A 17,275-nucleotide genomic window follows, 5' to 3' on the forward strand; every position below is an offset into this window, starting at 1 on the left:
AAAACCAAAAATTACATATATGTTTTCATTTGTAGGTGTGGAAGCCGAAAGTCCAAGCTCAGTATCTCTGGGCTGAAATTAAGGTGTTGGCAGGGCCTCCAGAAGCTCTAGGAGAAAATCCTTTGCTCACCTCTTGTAGCATCCGTATCACCCTAATCCCTGCCTTGCTCATTACATCAACTTCTCTTCCGTTTTTAATCTCTCTCTGCCTGACTCTTATGACACATGTCATTGCATTTAGGACCCAAATAATACAGGACCATCTCATCTCAAGATCCTTAGTTTAATCATATCCGCAATGATCCTTTTCCCAAATAGGGTCATACTCACAGGTTCTGGGGACTAGGATCCGATGTCTCCGTGGTGGGGGGCATTACGTAGCCTACCACACTTACACTAAAAAAAAAAATTGTTGTTTATCTGAAATCCAAATTTAACGAGGCATCCTGTGCCTTAATTTGCAAATTCTGACAGCCCTACTTGGGCCTGCGCTGTTCATGAAATGGCCAGGACTTAAGTGGTTTTCCTTGAACTGCTCACTGGCCTTCCTGACTATTGATGGGGATCACAGACCCAACCCTGGTCATGAACATCTTAGTCTCTGAAGTGGGACTCATGGGTTATGGTGGGATTTTGGTTTGCAAGAGAATCGAAAGGCTTAAAGAGTTAACTTTATAAAAGATTATGGCAAATAGTACCTGTATTTCCATTTTAGTACCCAGAACTCCAAATGCAGACCTGTACCCCTCCATCCTCCAGGAGGACAGAAGGATGAACAAATATACAAGTTATGCTCCTGTTTCCCTTTCTCTTCTTAAATCTTTTTGTTGTTGTTGTATTGTTCTCAAATTTTTTACAGAGAGGGCTTCAGCTTTAATCCGTGTTGAATTCATGTATTCAGCCATTTATTCATCCCCTAAACAATTACCGTGCGTTTATTCTGTGCCGTGTGCTGTGCCAGGCACCAGGGGTAGAAAGATGAGTGAAACATTGCTCAAGAGATGGATGCTTTAGGGAGTCTGGCCCCCCAGGGAAGCCCCCCGAAATGTAATCAAAGTTGAGGAAATTAAACACAAAATAATGGGCACTAGTAACATGAAAGCAGAAATTTTAATCAGGAGTTCCCATTGTGGCTCAGCAGGTTAAGAACCTGACTAGTATCCATGAGGACACAGGTTCAATCCCTGACCTTTCTCAGTGGGTTAAGGATCCGGGGGAGAAAGCTGTAGCGGAGGTAGCAGATGCAGCTTGGATCTGGTGTTGCCGTGGCTGTGGCATAGGCTAAGGCTCCAATTTGACCCCTAGCTTGGGAACTTCCATATGCCTAAAAAGACAAAAAAAAAAAAAAAAGAAAAAAGAAAAAAGGAAGAATCAAGTTGCCTCAAAACTAGTAGAATAGAGAGAAATCCAATTAATTTACTATCTTTAAATTCTAGCAACCATTGCTAGCCTTTACTTACTGGGGGAAAGAACCTTGTATTGTAAGATGTATTACTTAGCCAGGTCTGCCTTAATATGAGGAGCTGTTTCCTCTTTCCATCTTCCAGGTCCCCGGAAACATGGGTGACAGTCAGGCAGGTCTTCTGGCCCCAGCACTGCCGCCATGGCCTCCACTTCCTAGGAGAGCTGGCAGGGCAGCGCCTTTGTGGGCTACACCCACTTGGTGATTTTTCCCTTTACCGGTGACTGCCTTCCTCCTGCTTCCCACTTCCAAGGTGCAGGAGCACTTTGGGGCACAAATTATGCTCAACCCCCAAACACTTCTTATGCTGAATAGAATTTTTTTTTTTTTTCTCTTTTAGGGCCATACCCACGGCATATGTAAGTTCCCAGGCTAGGGGTCCAATCAGAGCTGTTGCTGCCGGCCTACACCACAGCCACAGCCACACCAGATTCGGGCCGCGTCTGCAACCTACACCACAGCTCACAGAAATGCCAGGTCTTAACCCACTGAGCCGAGGCCAGGGATCGAACCTATATCCTCATGGATAACAGTTGGGTTCATAAGCTGCTGAGCCACAACAGGGACTCCTCTGTTATAGCTTTTAAAATTTAACAATTAAGCAAGAAAATAAAGCAATACATCAGTGGTACGGTTTCGTAGTTGCTAAATCATAGGCAACTTTTGCAGACGAAGCTTGCAGTGACACCAGATCCTTAACCCACTGAGTGAGGCCAGGGATCGAAACCACATCGTCCTGGGTTCTAGTTAGGTTTGTAACCTGCTGAGCCACAGCAGGAACTCCCTGAATAGAATATTTTATAAGAGGAGAAAGCAATTAGTTGTCCTCTCCCAAACACCCCTCAGGTCCTGCCCAGATCCACAGAGTTAAGCAGGCCTGTACCCAATGCTGAGTACTGCCAAGTGCTCTCTTTTTCAGTTTGGGGTGATTTTCAGAGTTTTTTTTTTTTTTTTTTTTTTTTTTTTGGTCTTTTTAGGGCCACACCTATGGTACATGGAAGTTCCTAGGCTAGGGGTCAGCTGCTGGCGTATGACACAGCCACAGCAACACCAGATCTGAGCCGAGTCTGTGACCCACACCACAGCCCACGGCAACGCCAGACCCCCAATCCACTGAGCATGGCCAGAGATTCAACCCATGTCCTCAATGGATACTAGGCAGGTTCCTTGCCACTGAGCCAGGATGGGAACTCTCAGACTTTTCTTAAAGGAACACTTACTACTCACCCTGAACAAAATTACAAATTGAAATGATCCCTGCCTGCCACACCTTCCCCCTAAACCCCCCCCACAAACCAACAAAACAGAATTAGAGTGGAATCTCACATACGGTATCTTGGCTTTATAGCCTGTAGATTTTGGTGCGGGTGAGGGGGGGAGGGTGGTGCGGTGGGGGCTTGGGGAGAAGGTAAGAGGCAAGAACGGAAAATTGACTCTTGGTCTTTTGTTTGTTTCTTTGTTTTTGTTTTGGCCCCATTCGTGGCATTCAGAAGTTCCCAGGCCAGGGATGGAACCTGAGCTCCAGCAGTGACAATGCTGAATCCTTAACCGTTAGGCCACCAGGGAGCTCCCTGACTCTTGTTTTAGATGAAACGGTAGCTGTGGGAAATGTATTTCAACACCATAAAAAGTGCCTGGTAAGGCAGCAAATTCTAGGTAAGCCAGTATGTGTAACCCCAACCATCTATGTAGACCCCTCCCTTCTCTGATCCCTGCCACTTTTCCTGGTCCAAGAGTGTCAACTACCGTCTGTAGACCTGAGGGAAATAAAGTGGGTTGTTGAGTGAGGGGATCCGGCTTGGCCCCGCCCCTCCCTCCCCTTCCACAGTGACGACTGTTTCCTAACAACAGGAGGCTGGCTTCACTGCCTCCCACAGGGAAGCCGCCCACTTTGAATTAAATTTCTCACTGTAGACACAGCCTGGGAACCTGGATGTCATCTTCCCTGAGTTTCACTCCAAGTTCCTCTGGGGCCATGCTTCCCAGGCTTTGGGGGCATGTACCCCTCCATGAAGTGTGGTGCGTGTGCACGTTTTTCAGGCCGGTAGAAAAATGAGCTTCTCTATTTGATAAGTGAGGACCTGCCCACGACACTAAATTTGGTTCTGCCGTCACTGGCGACATGAAGCAGCAGCCCAGTTTAGAGACTAGCTTTCAGTTTAAAATATTTTCTCGGGGCTCAGGTTACTTATGACCCAATCGCGGAGGCTGGAGGGCACGGTTCTCCAGTCATTAGCACTAAAGACACGTTGGCTGGCGTGAACAGGAGAACCAGAGGGGAAGGCTCTGAGGGTGGAGGCAGCAAGGTGAGGTCTGAGACTGAGGCACCAGCTGGCTCCCTCCCCAGCTGTGAAACCTCTGAGCCTCATTTGCTCCTCTGCAAAATGAAAATGATAATCCCTGCCTTATGGGGGACTGTGGGTTAAATGCAGCAAAGTTTTTAGAAAAATAAAAGCAACCCACCTCTACCGTTATTATCAGCATCTTCATACAGCAAAACTACTATGAACTAACAGTTAAGTTGGTCTGAAATAAGGCAAAGCAACGATTATAGAATATTTCAAAGGAAATGTGATTTTTGTTATTTTCAAGTATATAGAAGATAGAACCGTGTACTAGGAGGTGGAGAAAGAACTTTATTTAAACAGGTAAAACTTGGTGTTCCTATCGTGGCTCAGTGGTTAATGAACCCGACCAGTATCCATGAAGATGAGGGTTCGATCCGTGGCCTCGCTCAGTGGGTTAAGGGTCTGGTGTTGCCATGAGCTGTGGTATAGGTCACAGACGCGGCTGAGATCCCACATTGCTGTGGCTGTGGTGTGGGCCAGCAGCTGCAGCTCCCACTGGACCCCTAGCCTGGGAACCTCCATATGTCACGGATGTGGCCCTAAAAAGACAAAAGACAAAAAAAAAAATAAATAAATAAACAGGTAAAACTCATCTAACATCAGCCTGGTTGATTTATTAGTATCCAATTGCATGAATCAAGAATAATTATTTTTAACCATGTATGTACCCAGCTCTGTGACTGGGCAGAACACCCAGGGGGGCAGGAAAGCCATATAAGATACAGACCTTGCCCTCAGAGGACATATAACTTGTGGGAAGATGAGGCTAGCACACACAGCAAGGCAAGAGAGAAAACAATTAAGCATTAACCGCTGCAGTGCTGATGACTGCTGAGAGAGGCGATGCGTATCTTGGGGAGTGCAAGAGCTGAAGAAGGGTTCAGGAAGGACAGAGATTAGGGAAGGTCAGGCTGACTTAAAGAAAGGGAGGGGAAACGGGAAGGGACAGTCTCAGCATAAGTACCATGTGTGAGCGAGGGGCAGAAAGAGCATGATGGTTTTTGTTTTGTTTTGCTTTTTAAGGACTGTACTTGCGGCATATGGAAGTTCCCAGGGTTTGAATTGGAGCTGTAGCTGCCAACCTACCCCACAGCCGAAGCAATGCCAGATCCGAGCCATGTCTGTGACCTACACCACAGATCACGGCAATGCCGGATCCTTAACCCACTGAGCGAGGCCAGGGATGGAACCCGCATCCTCATGGATACTAGTCAGGTTCATAACCCGCTGAGTCGCAAGAGCGTGATGTCTGCCACGGTGGGGGGAGGGGGTGGCTGGAAGATAGCAGATCCCATTGAGCAAAGTGGATAGGACCAGGGCAAAATGAGAACAGCTTTGGGGAGAGCATGGTAAACAAGGGTCACTGACTTGGGGCCACTAGGTACCCAGGACTGATGCTCAAAGCCAGCTACATGGTAGAGCGGGGTTGTTGTCAGTGTGGGGTGACACGCAGGCCCAGAAACACTTCCTACCATCCACAGGCATGAAGAACCCTCCATTCACAGGGTCAAGGAAGTACACTACAGCCCAGCTCCAGCTCAATTCAAATTCCAAGTGCCAGTGATCAATTTATGAGCCTTCATCATGCCTCTTGCCACAAAACAGCCTCCAGAATATTATACTGTCAAAGTCAATGCCAGCCTTTAATTTAATCACTCTTGCCTTAATCGATTCCTGGCACTTGCTAAACACAGTGGTGGGAAGAGGCTGCCCCTGGGCATAATTAAGGAGATTCTGCACCAGGTCCCTGTCTGATTAGGAGGAAACTGAAACCCCTTGAGAAAATAGAGAGGCTCCCAGGAAATTAATTCCCTCTGAGGGTCATGGCATAAGCCATGGAAGTCCCAGCCCCTTTCTGGAGAAGCTGGCACTGGCAGATCAGGATATCATTTGAGGCCATGCTAAAGGGGTCCCCCCTACTGTCCTGCACCTGGCTTTGGGCCTCCTCTCAAATAAGGGGCAGCCAAGACTGTCCATCCACCCCAGGCACAGGCCCTGCTGACTGGGCGCTCACCCCCTGGGAAGCAGTTTGCACTGTCCAGCTGGCACTAAGAGGGGGAGACGACAGCAGTGTCTAAGCTGTCCCCGATGTCAGGCTCAGCCCAAGAGAGACTGCAGACCAAGTGCCTGACTGTGGCTCTCAGAAGCCTTCCCCTATCCCTGTGCCACCTGTTTTCAGAAATGCTCAAAGGAATCCTCATAGACTATTTTATTTCTATTCTGTGATGACCCATTGAGAAGAAAAACTATATCATCGTCCATTCTGAGACAGAAGATTGAATAATCCCCACCTTACAGATGGAAAATGGAGGTTCAGGAAACCTTAAGTATTTTCCACAACTGGTAGGTGAACAGGAAGGTTGGCACTAATTTCAGGGCTGGATAAACACGAGCAAGTGGGGGGTAACAGAGGCCCGCAAAATGAGGGGGTGGCTAACTTCTGGAATTCAGTCGTGCCAGCAAGATTTGCTGTTTAGATAAGGAGATGTTTTAAAAAGGCTTTTCACTTGGTCCAGACTGTCAACTTATAACACGAATCCTGCCCGTTGAAATTTTTTCCCTGCATTTCCTGCCAGCCATCAAACATCCATTCCTAATTATTTATAGCACTTTTGTGACATTGAAAGGGATTTATTTCAATACATTCAGGCTTTATTAATACTCTGCAGGGAACAGAGCTCAACCATCATTCACTGTGATGCCAAGAAGGGAGGGACTTCTTGGAGGAAAGGAGGAAGAAATGAACCCAGTGGAGAGACACCCAGGAGGCATGTTATCCCCACAAGATTAACCCTGGGGAAAAGATTAAATAGGTTTAAAGAAGGTTCAGGTGAGTTCGTGAATGATCAGTCCATTATTCAAGTGGATTTAGGGATGTTCTGCGAAATCCTTGGTTTTCTAAGCTGGCCTCATGGCAACAGCAGAGGCAGAAGCTGAACTGCTACACCGTGGCTTGGGGCCAGTGTAGCATTTCTCTGTTCTGCAGAAAAAGACAAGACAGAAGATGGATGGCAGAAGGGCGAGGACTTCCAAACAGCAATTCCTGGTGATTCTTGGCAAAGCCCAGCTTTGAAAGGGAGAGGTTTCATATTAATCTACACTGCAATTATTACCATGCTGCAAAGTAGCAGGTTATATATAACTATTTTATCTGCATGTACAACCTTTGCATAGCTCATCAACATATATATCGATTTAAATTCCAAGGCATCGCCAATACCAAAATTGAAAGCTGTTTTGGTTTTCAGCAAATTCAATATAAAAAACCCAGACACAGGAGCTCATTGGTATCGAACCCCACTAGTATCCATGAGGACGCAGGTTTGATTCCTGACCTTGCTCAGTGGGTCAGGGATCCAGCGTTGCCATGAGCTGTGGCGTAGGTCGCAGACGTGGCTTGCATCCAGCATTGCTGTGGCTGTGGCTGTGGCTGGCAGCTACACCTCCAATTCGACCCCTAGCCTGGGAACTTCCATATGCTGCAGGTGTGGCCCTAAAAAGCAAAAGGCGAAAAAGAAAAACAAAAAACAAAACCAAAAAAACCCAAACATACAACAAATAAGGTACAGAGTATTCACATTTAAAAATTAAAAGTTTCTTTAAATTGTAACCTTCCCTTGGGCACTTAAGCCTTTAGATTATTAATTATCCAATAAGCCTCTTCTTGAGGCCACAGGGAGAAGGAATCAGGTAAGACAGTGGTTTGGTACCACTGTCCAAAAAAGAACAATTGGAAATAAGCCTCTCTGAAATGACCTGTAAATCAATGGCAGAACTGGATTTGATCCAGGACAATTCTGATGATAGCAATTTAGAATTCTGGTTCTAATTCGGGAGAAGGGCTTTCCTTAATCCTAGGGGAGGGGCTCAGTTCTACGATTTCAAGAATTGGTCCTTTCTGCCGCTTCCTTCTTGGCACTATTATACTGGCTATAGAGCACATCACAGGCGATTATGAACCCAGGGGCTTTCTAATATCCTCAGTGTCCTGGGGAGGAGGACATGAGGATGAAAGTGCCTCCCGACTTTTTGTAGAACAACTGCCAGCTTAGGTCCCAAGACAACATCACTCAGCCTTCCTGGGAAATCAGAAAACTGGGCCATAGGCTGGAAGGAAAATCAGCAGCTGCGACTGGAGATAATTTATGTCCCTCTTCTCTTTGATGTCTGATTTATCAGTGGAGCAGACAGGACCAAAAGGAGGCCCATGAATGAAACATCATTATCAATGGTTTCAGATTTAATTCAAACTTGCTGATTTTATTTATTTATTTTTATCTTTTTAGGGCCACACCTATGGCACGTGGCGGTTCCCAGACTAGGAGTCCAATTGGAGCTACAGCTGCTGGCCTACATCAGTCACAGCAACACCAGATCCAAGCTGAGTTTGCAACCTACACCACAGCTCATGGCAATGATGGATCCGTAAGCCACTGAGCAAGGCCAGGGATTGGACCTGCATCCTCATGGATACTAGTCAACTTTGTTTCTGCTGAGTCATGGCAGGAATCCCAAAGTTGCTGATTTTAAAATGGCTTTTTAATTGTTGGACTTTGATCTAAACCTCCTTAACTAAGGGGAGTAAACATGGCAAAGAGATTTTAAATTTATTTTGAGTCTTATGGGGAGAATTTTGCAATGCTCCCTTAGGTTGAGATTCTAAGGCAAATAAGTTCAAAATGCTGTGCTCATTCAGGAAGACAGGTGAGAAATGCGGGAACAATGCCCAGCATTTGCTGAACAAAGAAGTCTCCACAGCAGGCCTTCTCCTACCTGACACCACATAAGAAGCAGAAATGAAGGAGTGTACACATTCAAAGCTGGGTCCACAAGGCCTGATGTCCACAGCCAGGGCTACTTCTTACCACAGCCAACCTTCTAGGTCCATCATTCTTATTGTAACCATCATATAATTTAAATACAGTGCAAGCTGATGACATTCAAGTATTAAATGAAAGGTGAATTCTTAAAATCATTAGTTGATGTTAAGAAAATAAGTTGAATACTTTGGAGAAACATCATAAAGGTAGAGAAATTTTTAAATTGTTAAATAGGATGTTAAAGACTGAGGAAAAAAAAAACAGTGAAACTCTAGAGGGGTTCTGCCTTCAGATTACTCCACAGTGCAAGCCCTTGTTCCAACGAGCTGGACGTCAGAGACAAGGCTTTATGAGAGTAGCTGAGGCCAAAAAGACAAGGAATTACAACCAGCTGACACAAACATCAAGAGAAGGCCTGGGCCCTGCACCAAGAGATGAGGAAATAAATGTACAATTCTCTGGTTAAGTTAAATGTTTGAAATATATATGTATCTTTTGAGTGTGTGTGTGTGTGTGTGTGTGTGTGTGTGTGTGTGTGTGTGTGTGTGTCTTTTTGTCTTTTTAGGGGCTGCACCTGCGGTATATGGAGGTTTTCATATACCGCAGCTGAATCGGAGCTGTAGCCGCCGGCCTACACTGCAGCCACAGCAACGCGGGATCCAGGCCATGTCTGCGACCTACACCACCGCTCATGGCAGCGTCAGATCCTTAACCCACTAAGCGAGGCCAGGGATCCAACCCATGTCGTTATGGATGCTAGTTGGCTTCATTAACCACTGAGCCACAATGGGAACTCCCCCAAAATACATATGTATCATTTTTAATGATTTTCTGATTTAATGACTTTTTAAAAAATTGATGTATTATGACTCTCAGTCTTCATTCTATGGATCAGCAGGCTTCTTAATTCAGATGTGACTGTGGTTATTGGATGCTTGGTGTTGAACATGTTGAGTTTGCTTTCTTGAACATTTTTTCTACTTGAGTCCCAACTGGCACCATGAAGCCTGCTTCCAGGTTTACAAGCTTTAACCCTCTGCTTCATTATTTCATTTGTAAAATTTCTCCTCTACTGTCTTCCATTACTTCTGTTACTTTCTCAATCTCATCCGCACCCACTTTTTATTCAATGAGTAAATGAGTAAGATCTCCGAACCCGACACACTAAGCCAGGTCACCACTCCCAGGATGTTGGGAGGGAGGGCGGATCAGATCAGCTGGTGTGGAGAGTACACAGTCTATTCCTGGCGTGCAGCGGATTTCAGGAAGGAAGAGAGCAGAAGCAGGGACAACAGATGACAAGTCACTCCGCTTGCCTGTGGCAAGAGTTCAGTGTGTACACTTAAAAGTGGATGTGTGCGATTTTCAGGGGCTCCACTTCCACCCAAACAACAATGCCTGGTTCCAGGGGCAATTGTCTGCTTCTGCTATTTCGATCTCAACTCTGTATAACAATTTACCTGTTTCAACCAATGCCACTGCCAGAGTCAGTAAAAGCCTTTGCACACATTCATCCAATCACAAGGGCTCAGTAAAAGCCTTTGCACACATTCATCCAATCAAGGGCTCACTAGGAGGCTGCTGCCCATGAAGCCATTTTCTGGGCAATTGTTATGTGCTGGGCCCTAGGTAAGCATTACATCACTCCGTTTAAACCCCACCGAAACCTGTGAGATAAGTACTATCACACCTCGAGTTACAGACAATAAAAAAGCTCTCCAAGAAGCTAAGAACACAGCTTAGGTCCTACATTGAATGAGGGAGCTGGAATATGCACTTGGGGGTCTGATCAGAGCCTGCATCCTTAACCATTAGGCCAAACCTACATGCAGGACACTACATGCAGGACACTAGCTTGAGCTGGGGAACCTGTCTAGGGAAAACCAGTGTCTGCCCTCCAGGCACTCACAAACCTTCCTGGAATAGCTGAGGCACAAAATGCATTTCTTGGGGATTAATTCTTAGTGTTCCTGATCAGGGCAAACACAGAGCCTGTTGAAATATCAGCAAAGCAACAACAATTTCAAACAATCTGCCCGGAGGTCATTCAAGTGGGTATTTTGTGGGAGCCAAGTCCTACACCTACAGAATGTTTCCTAATCAAAGAACCTCCAAACCTCAAAAGCCATCCCGAGCCAGCCTCACACTGCCTCCCCCCCACACTCAGGTGGGAGCCATCTGTGCAGAAAGGGAACCTGGCAGAGGTGGCGAGGGCGTGGCACCTGAGACAGGGGAAGAAGTGTTGGACAGCAAACTCTTTGGCAAGGGAACAGATCAGACAAGTATGGACGCGTTCAGGGTGGTATGGCCATAGACTGGCAAAGGAACAGAAATGAGTCCAGTGTGTAGGGTGTGTGTCGGATCACACACAGGCAGTTGTGGGAAGCAGCAGAATCATAGCTGGCTCCCACTTTCATCTGGATGGAGTGGCAGTGAGTCCTGTGGATGAGGATTCCAGGCAGTCCCTCTATACTACAGTACAGCAGAATATTTATTGTAGAGCCTGGGCTCCAGGAAGTGAGAAAAGCCCTCAGGCCCACCTTTGCCAAGGGAGACAGATTCTTTCATGAGGTCCTTCCTGTGCCCACCCAGCTCCTCTCACATGCAGGGCTCAGAGCTGGGTCCCAATGGTAGGTGCCAAAGCTTCAACCTCTCTGAGGTACAGAACCTAAGATGGGGATTTAATGTCCCTAAAACGTCAGTGATTTGACTTTGACCATAGCTGAGTCTACATCATGACCTCCCCCCTCTCCCAACCCCAATCTTGATTTCTAGCCGTCTTTGAGCCAGTCAGATGTGGCTTCTCCTTTGTATGATAGAGCAGTCCTGAAATCCTGGATTTGGGGGAAGAGGTTTTAGTTTCCCCAGGATATATATTTCCCTGTATTTTTAAAATTTTTTAAATTACTTTTTAATTTTTTGCTTTTTAGGGCTGCACCTGCGGCATATGAAGGTTCCCAGGCTAGGGGTCAAATCGGAGCTACAGCTGTCAGCCTATACCACAGCCATAGCAACGTGTGATCCGAGCCGTGTCTGTGACCTACACCACAGCTCACGGCAACACTGGATCCTTAACCCACTGAGCAAGGCCAGGGATCGAACCTCATGGTCCCTAGTTGGATTCGTTTCTGCTGTGCCACAACAGGAACTCCTATTTTCCCTGTTTTATAAACAGAGGCACAGAGGTTGCGTGAAATCCCTTATTCCGTTTGTAAAGGCTGAAATTCCAAGGTTTAGGCTGTGCTCCAATTACAGACTCTTAGAAAAGTTCATGTCTGAGTCAGTGGTTTAGGAATTAGAATATTCTACTGGGTCAGTATTATAGATTGTGCTTTGGTTCCTGCTAGCCCACAGAGGCCTCTTAAGCCCACATGTTGCTGCGAGGGGGAGGGTTCTACTGTTTGAACACTCAGCTCCACCACTCACTGGCCTTTAGTGTGTGTGACCTTCAGTGAGTTACCAAACTTCTCTGTACTTCAGTTTCCCCATATGTAATACGGAGATAACAGAACCAGTCTCATAAAGGGGTTGTTGTGAGGATTAAATGAGATAATCATTGGGGAACACTTAGAACAGTACTTCTGAGAAGATACTCAATGAATGTAAGCTGTCACTAAGATGACAGTGCCAGGATAACAATGTTTCTATAGCAGGACTTCTCAACCCTGGTACTGGTGACATCTGGGGCCAGATTATTTAGGTACCCTGGGCTTTGTAGCATGTTAGCAGCACCCCTGGCCTCTATTCGCTAGATGCCTATCTCACTCCACCCCCAGTTATGACAATTAAAATTGTCTCTACACATCTCAATGGCCCCAGGGGTTGAGAACCACTGTTTTACAGAAAAATAGCCGAGAGTTCCAGCTGGAACACTGGATTCTTCTCTCTGCTGCAGCCCAGCTGGTAAGGCTGGGGTCTTCTCTTTCCCTCTCCTGCTGGGGTCCCCCTCCCATGCCAGCTCCAAGTCACTAGTGGAGGCATCTAGGCTGGCAAATTAGGAAAGGTCATGTGGGTAGGCTTTCCTGGGGATGTGGAGGGGATGGGGGAGATCTTCTAAGTGTGATGATGAAAAGTGGGGGGGAAGAGAAGGAGCAGAGGCAAAGGGGGTCCCCCACCTCTATGCCTCTGATCTCCTGCAGAGGAGCACCTGCAGGTGGCAGGGCAGGGTCTTCCTTCCCACAGGTAGAGTGTGGTCTCTCCCCTTTCCTCTCTTCTGCACCCTTCCGGCCAATGAGGGTGAGGTGAACAGTGGGGACCAGGCTGCAGAGCCATAAGCAGCAGGAAGGGGGAAGGCAGGGAAGCAGGGGGACGGCATGGAGGTGCACCAAGGGGTGCAGGCAGCTTTCTGGGTTCATTTGGTTATAGAATAGAGGACAAAGTGGACTGGATTTGGCCCAAAACCTTGATGGAATAATCCATTTCTTTTGTTCCTATCAGGGGATCTCTGCCTGATTCTACAAACCACTCAAAAGCCACGCCCTTCCACGATGGACCTGTGCAGACCAGGTCAGATAGTTGAGAATGTCATTCAGCTGAAAATCAGCAAAACCAACAAACCTCTCCCCCAAATTGTCCAAAGCCGAACACCAAGAGTCAAGCCAGATTATTGCAGTTAACGCAACCTGTTATAGGACTAAATGTTGGTCAAGAAATTGAGCTTCAAGAGTCACTCTGCAGCAGGCACTGGGAGAAATGTGTAATTAATTTGTTCAGAGGAAGGTTTGCAGGTGGAGAAATGGATAAGAAATTCTTATGTGGTAAACATAAGCAGCATTATAAAACACAACATAATACCTTAAATAATGATGATAGGAAAGGCATTTCTTTTTCTGTTCCAGAGGGGTCAACTGAAAGAGCAAGAATCACATAAAACTCAAAGCTGTCTTTCTGAGCCTGAGTGTGAGGTGGCGGGGAAAGCCAGCAGTCGCTGTCCCAAATCCCATCATCCATCCCTACCTGTACCACCGGGAGACCGGAGCATGGAGTTACTGGTCCTCAGCACCAGAGCCTGGTGGAGTCTCTTGGTACTCGAAATAGCCCCCACCTGCTAGAGATTCGGGTGACCCTCGGATCAGCGCCAGAGAAACCCAGGGGCGGCGGCTGGCTCAGAGCTTCAGCGTTGGAGCTTGGGCACAAACGCGGCATCCCTCGAGATCCCAAGGAGAAAGCTGCTTAGTTAAAGCGCGCCCAGAGCCAGGGATGGGATTTCCTGATTGTCGTACGAAGGACCATCTCACGGCCCCCAGGATTCCTCCATTTAACAACCCCCACCCCCGGCCTTGCCGACCCGAGAGCCCCACCAAACCGCCAATACATTTCAAAATTGGGTAAAATAGCGGACGCCTATACTGCGCTTTGTTCCCAGCACTGGGCTAAACGCGCTTGCCATGATGCGCTCCTTCCCAACAACGGATAGGAGATGCTGTCTTCGCCTGCGGTCCATCCCAGGCAGCGGAGGCTGCGGGCTCCCTGTTCCCAGGTCTGCTAGCTCTGTCTAGACCCTAGCTCTGTCTAGAACCAGAATCTCTTGTCTAGCTCTATGGGGCGGGGGGAAGATGCTCGAATTGATCCTTGAACCTCTCTCCAACCTGCCCCTGCCGAGCCCAGCTCTGCAGGAAAGCTCGCTCCGATCCGATCCCAGGAAAGCTCGCTCCGATCCGATCCCGAAGCCAAGGGAAGGTTCGGCCTGGCCCCTGGGGGGCTCTCGACCCCGAGCCAAGTCATTCCCCGCATGTTTAGATCAATCTGCGCGGCTCGAGAGGATGGTGTGTTCCCTTAAATGCTCATGAATCTCAGAACTGCGCCCCCGCACCACTTTCCAGCGATAGAATTAACCAGAAAGCCGCCAGGACCCAGCTAATGGAAAGAGGGTGAGGCTCGGATTTGTTCGCCAGGATCTTACCCGCCTTCCTACTTCCCCCACCTCACTCCGCCTCCGGGTTTCAAGGTGGCGGCGAACTCGGGCTCTCAAATGAAAATCTCTCACGGTTCTAAAATAATATTCGACTATAATAATAAAAATACATGAAAGATGCCTTTCCTGGTGGTTGCGGCCGCAGGAGTCCAATTTGGAAGAGCCACGGGTTAAGGGGTGGGAGGTCCCCCTCCTGTGTTCTCCTGGAGCCAGAGGGGCAGGGCCTATCCCTAGGTTCTCTATCTCTGCTGGGCAGGGGCGGGGCAACGCCCCAAGGTCTGTCCCCAGGGTGCGGGTGGTCTCCATGACAACCTCCCCCTGCGACCCCCTCCCAGGCCTTTTGATAAAAGGGTGTGGCCCGCAGCACCTCATGCCCCCTCCTCACATTCTCCCGCCTGGTGAAGCAACAGGACGTGAAGCGAAGTGGGCAACCCCCACCCCTGCACCCCGCTTCTCCCACCGGGGGTCGCCGGCGCTCCCTGGCGAGGCGTCGCCCCCAGGACGCTCCAAGTATGGGGAGGGGCATCGTCCCTCTGTGGCCACCCGCAACTCGCGTCCATCCCTTCGGCCCTCAGGTGCTTCCTGGCGCGCAGCCCCGCTTTGGGAGAGGGGCTCGCGGGGTCACGCCCGTTCCCTGCGTGCCCTCGGGGCTGACTCGAGTTCCTCGACCCCAGCGAGCGCCAAGATCTAACAAAGGGCTCAGAAATGAGGGGCAAAAAGCGGGAGGAGGGGTGGGGGCCTCGATTAAACACCCTCATAGAATAAGAGCCAAAAACTAGGGCTGGCAAGGCAGATCACGTAAACCCTACAAACAAAGCACCGAGCCCCCAAGGAAAATCCTGGGTGAACTCCCCCAGTGCTCAAGCCCGCAGCAGCAAAATCCAAGATTTCAGCGCTAATTGCCCCCTCCCCGTCAATGACAGTCTTCGCCCTGTCCTCCGAAGCCGAGCCGCTCGGCTTGGCACGGTACTATAAAGACATGACACGCCGCAAAAAGATGGCACCTCGCGTTCGGAGGGGAAAAAAGCAAGGGTGGAAGTGGGAGGAGGCTCGGCCTACCCACCCCCTCCTCGCCCACCCGGGTCCACACCCACTGCCGCAGTGAGGGGCGAGCCCTGCGCGCCAGCCGGGCGCCTCCGGCAGGGAGCGCACACGCCGGTCCGCCAGCGCAGAGCGCAGAGCGCAGAGAAAGGGGCCCGCCCCGAAATGCACCTGCAGCCCCCGCGCGCGTCTGTGCGGGGCTGCGGCTGTGCGCGCCCTCGAGCTGGGATCCGCGGCTGCCGAGCCCTTCCACATCGCAAGGCCAGGTGACCCCTGCCGTTCCGCACCTCCACATTGAGATCCGCGCACTACCTTCTCTCGGGCGCGGCGCTGCTCGAGTCTGGGTGCCAGGCGCGCGCAGGGGGAAGGGCAACTAAAGTGACAGCACCGGGACCCCTCCCCATCTCCCTGATTCCACTCCCAGCCCCCAAATGTCCCCTGCGGGTTTCTGAAGGAGGAAAACGGGGAAGGGGTGGGCCACCGCCTTAAACCTGGGACAGCGAAAGCCCCATTGGAATAGCTGCCGGGGAGGTGTAGGGAGGGGCAGGCAGGGAGTCATCTTTCCTAGAACCCGATCAATACCTTCCTTAGAGCTGATGGCAAACCGAGGCAGAGAAATCAGATTAGAGGTTCGGTTTGGGGGGTCGTCATTGAACACCCCCCACACCCACAAAGTCACACTCCTATTACTGCAAAAGGCTGTATTCGAGAATGCATTGCAGCCCCCTCCCCCAGGTCACCGCCATCCGCGCCCCACCCTGTGGGCAAAACCTCTGTCCGGGTCCGCTCGCAACGGGTCGTGCAGACCCCCTCAGGACACACACACGCACACCCATGCATCCCTTGCACGGGTCCCTTTCCAAGTCGCCCTAATCCCGAGCCCCAACGCAGAAGGGGCAAGGAGGGGCCCCGGCGGTTGCCCCCGACCAAAATTCACCTCAGGAAACCCATCTCTGGGGCGAGGGGCGGCGGCATGGGAGTGCAGGAGGGCAGAGGGGGAGGCAGATTTCGGAGCCTCGCACTTACCTGATAGTCGACAGAGGGCGAGGACACCAGAGGAAAACAGTCAAGTGGCTGTGGTGGCGGCGACAGAAGGTGGGCGGCGGCGACGGCGGCGCTGCTGCTGGTGCCTGAGCTGGTGGGTGGCGGAGACTGCGAGCGCGCGCACCGCCAAGAGGGCGCGCTCCCGAGGCCGGCGGGCGGCGCAGGCGCGAGCGGCGGGAGCGCGAGCCTCCCCAGGGGAGGGGCGGGGCCCTGAGGCCTCCGCAGGCGTATTCTCCTCCGGCCACCAGTGGGCGCGCGTGAGCGCCCTACCAATCGACCCTTCCCCGCCTCCCGGCTCTCTCCTCTCGGCACTTCCCTTCCCGGGTCTCCCTTCCTCCCATGCCTTGTGCTGCGGAGCTGACAGCCACGCGCACGCGCGCTTCTTGGCGCAAGCGCACATTGGGTCTCCTCTCACGGCTGGAGTCTTTGTTTTGTCTTAGGGGTCTCCTCCCTAGGAAGCGAGGCTTGGTTGCCCTCTGGGTTAAAGGAGACGCTGGGTGCTCCGCCGCCTCCAGATCCGCAGCCCCTTTTTTTGCTCCGGAGTGATGTCCTGTCTCAGAAAGGTCCTGGGCAGTTTTTCACGTGGCCGGCTCTCCAGACAGTACACGCAGGTCCTCAAAAACTTCCCCCAGGCTTGCCCACTGGC

General features: G+C 49.9%; 1 protein-coding gene and 1 long non-coding RNA gene across 28 annotated transcripts in view; one reads left to right on the forward strand and one right to left on the reverse strand.

The window, feature by feature from the left end:
• Positions 1-16,854, reverse strand: part of MAPT (microtubule associated protein tau) — a 113,225-nt gene extending 96,371 nt beyond the window's left edge. For 20 of the 26 annotated variants that reach the window (XM_021066818.1, XM_021066817.1, XM_021066814.1 and 17 more), the window contains exon 1: positions 16,612-16,761. The gene's annotated coding sequence lies outside the window, so the exon portion shown is untranslated. Of the gene's footprint in view, positions 1-16,611 lie in introns of all 26 variants that reach the window. The other 6 variants (XM_021066824.1, XM_021066823.1, XM_021066819.1 and 3 more) reach the window with 5 other exon arrangements.
• LOC102167583 overlaps positions 17,023-17,275 on the forward strand; it is a 35,902-nt gene continuing 35,649 nt past the window's right edge. For both annotated transcript variants that reach the window (XR_002337070.1, XR_299238.3), the window contains exon 1: positions 17,023-17,240. This is a non-coding gene — a long non-coding RNA (uncharacterized LOC102167583). The remainder of the gene's footprint in view (positions 17,241-17,275) is intronic.

The sequence above is a fragment of the Sus scrofa genome, chromosome 12 (assembly GCF_000003025.6).
Source record: "Sus scrofa isolate TJ Tabasco breed Duroc chromosome 12, Sscrofa11.1, whole genome shotgun sequence".
NCBI classification, from domain to species: Eukaryota; Metazoa; Chordata; class Mammalia; order Artiodactyla; family Suidae; genus Sus; species Sus scrofa.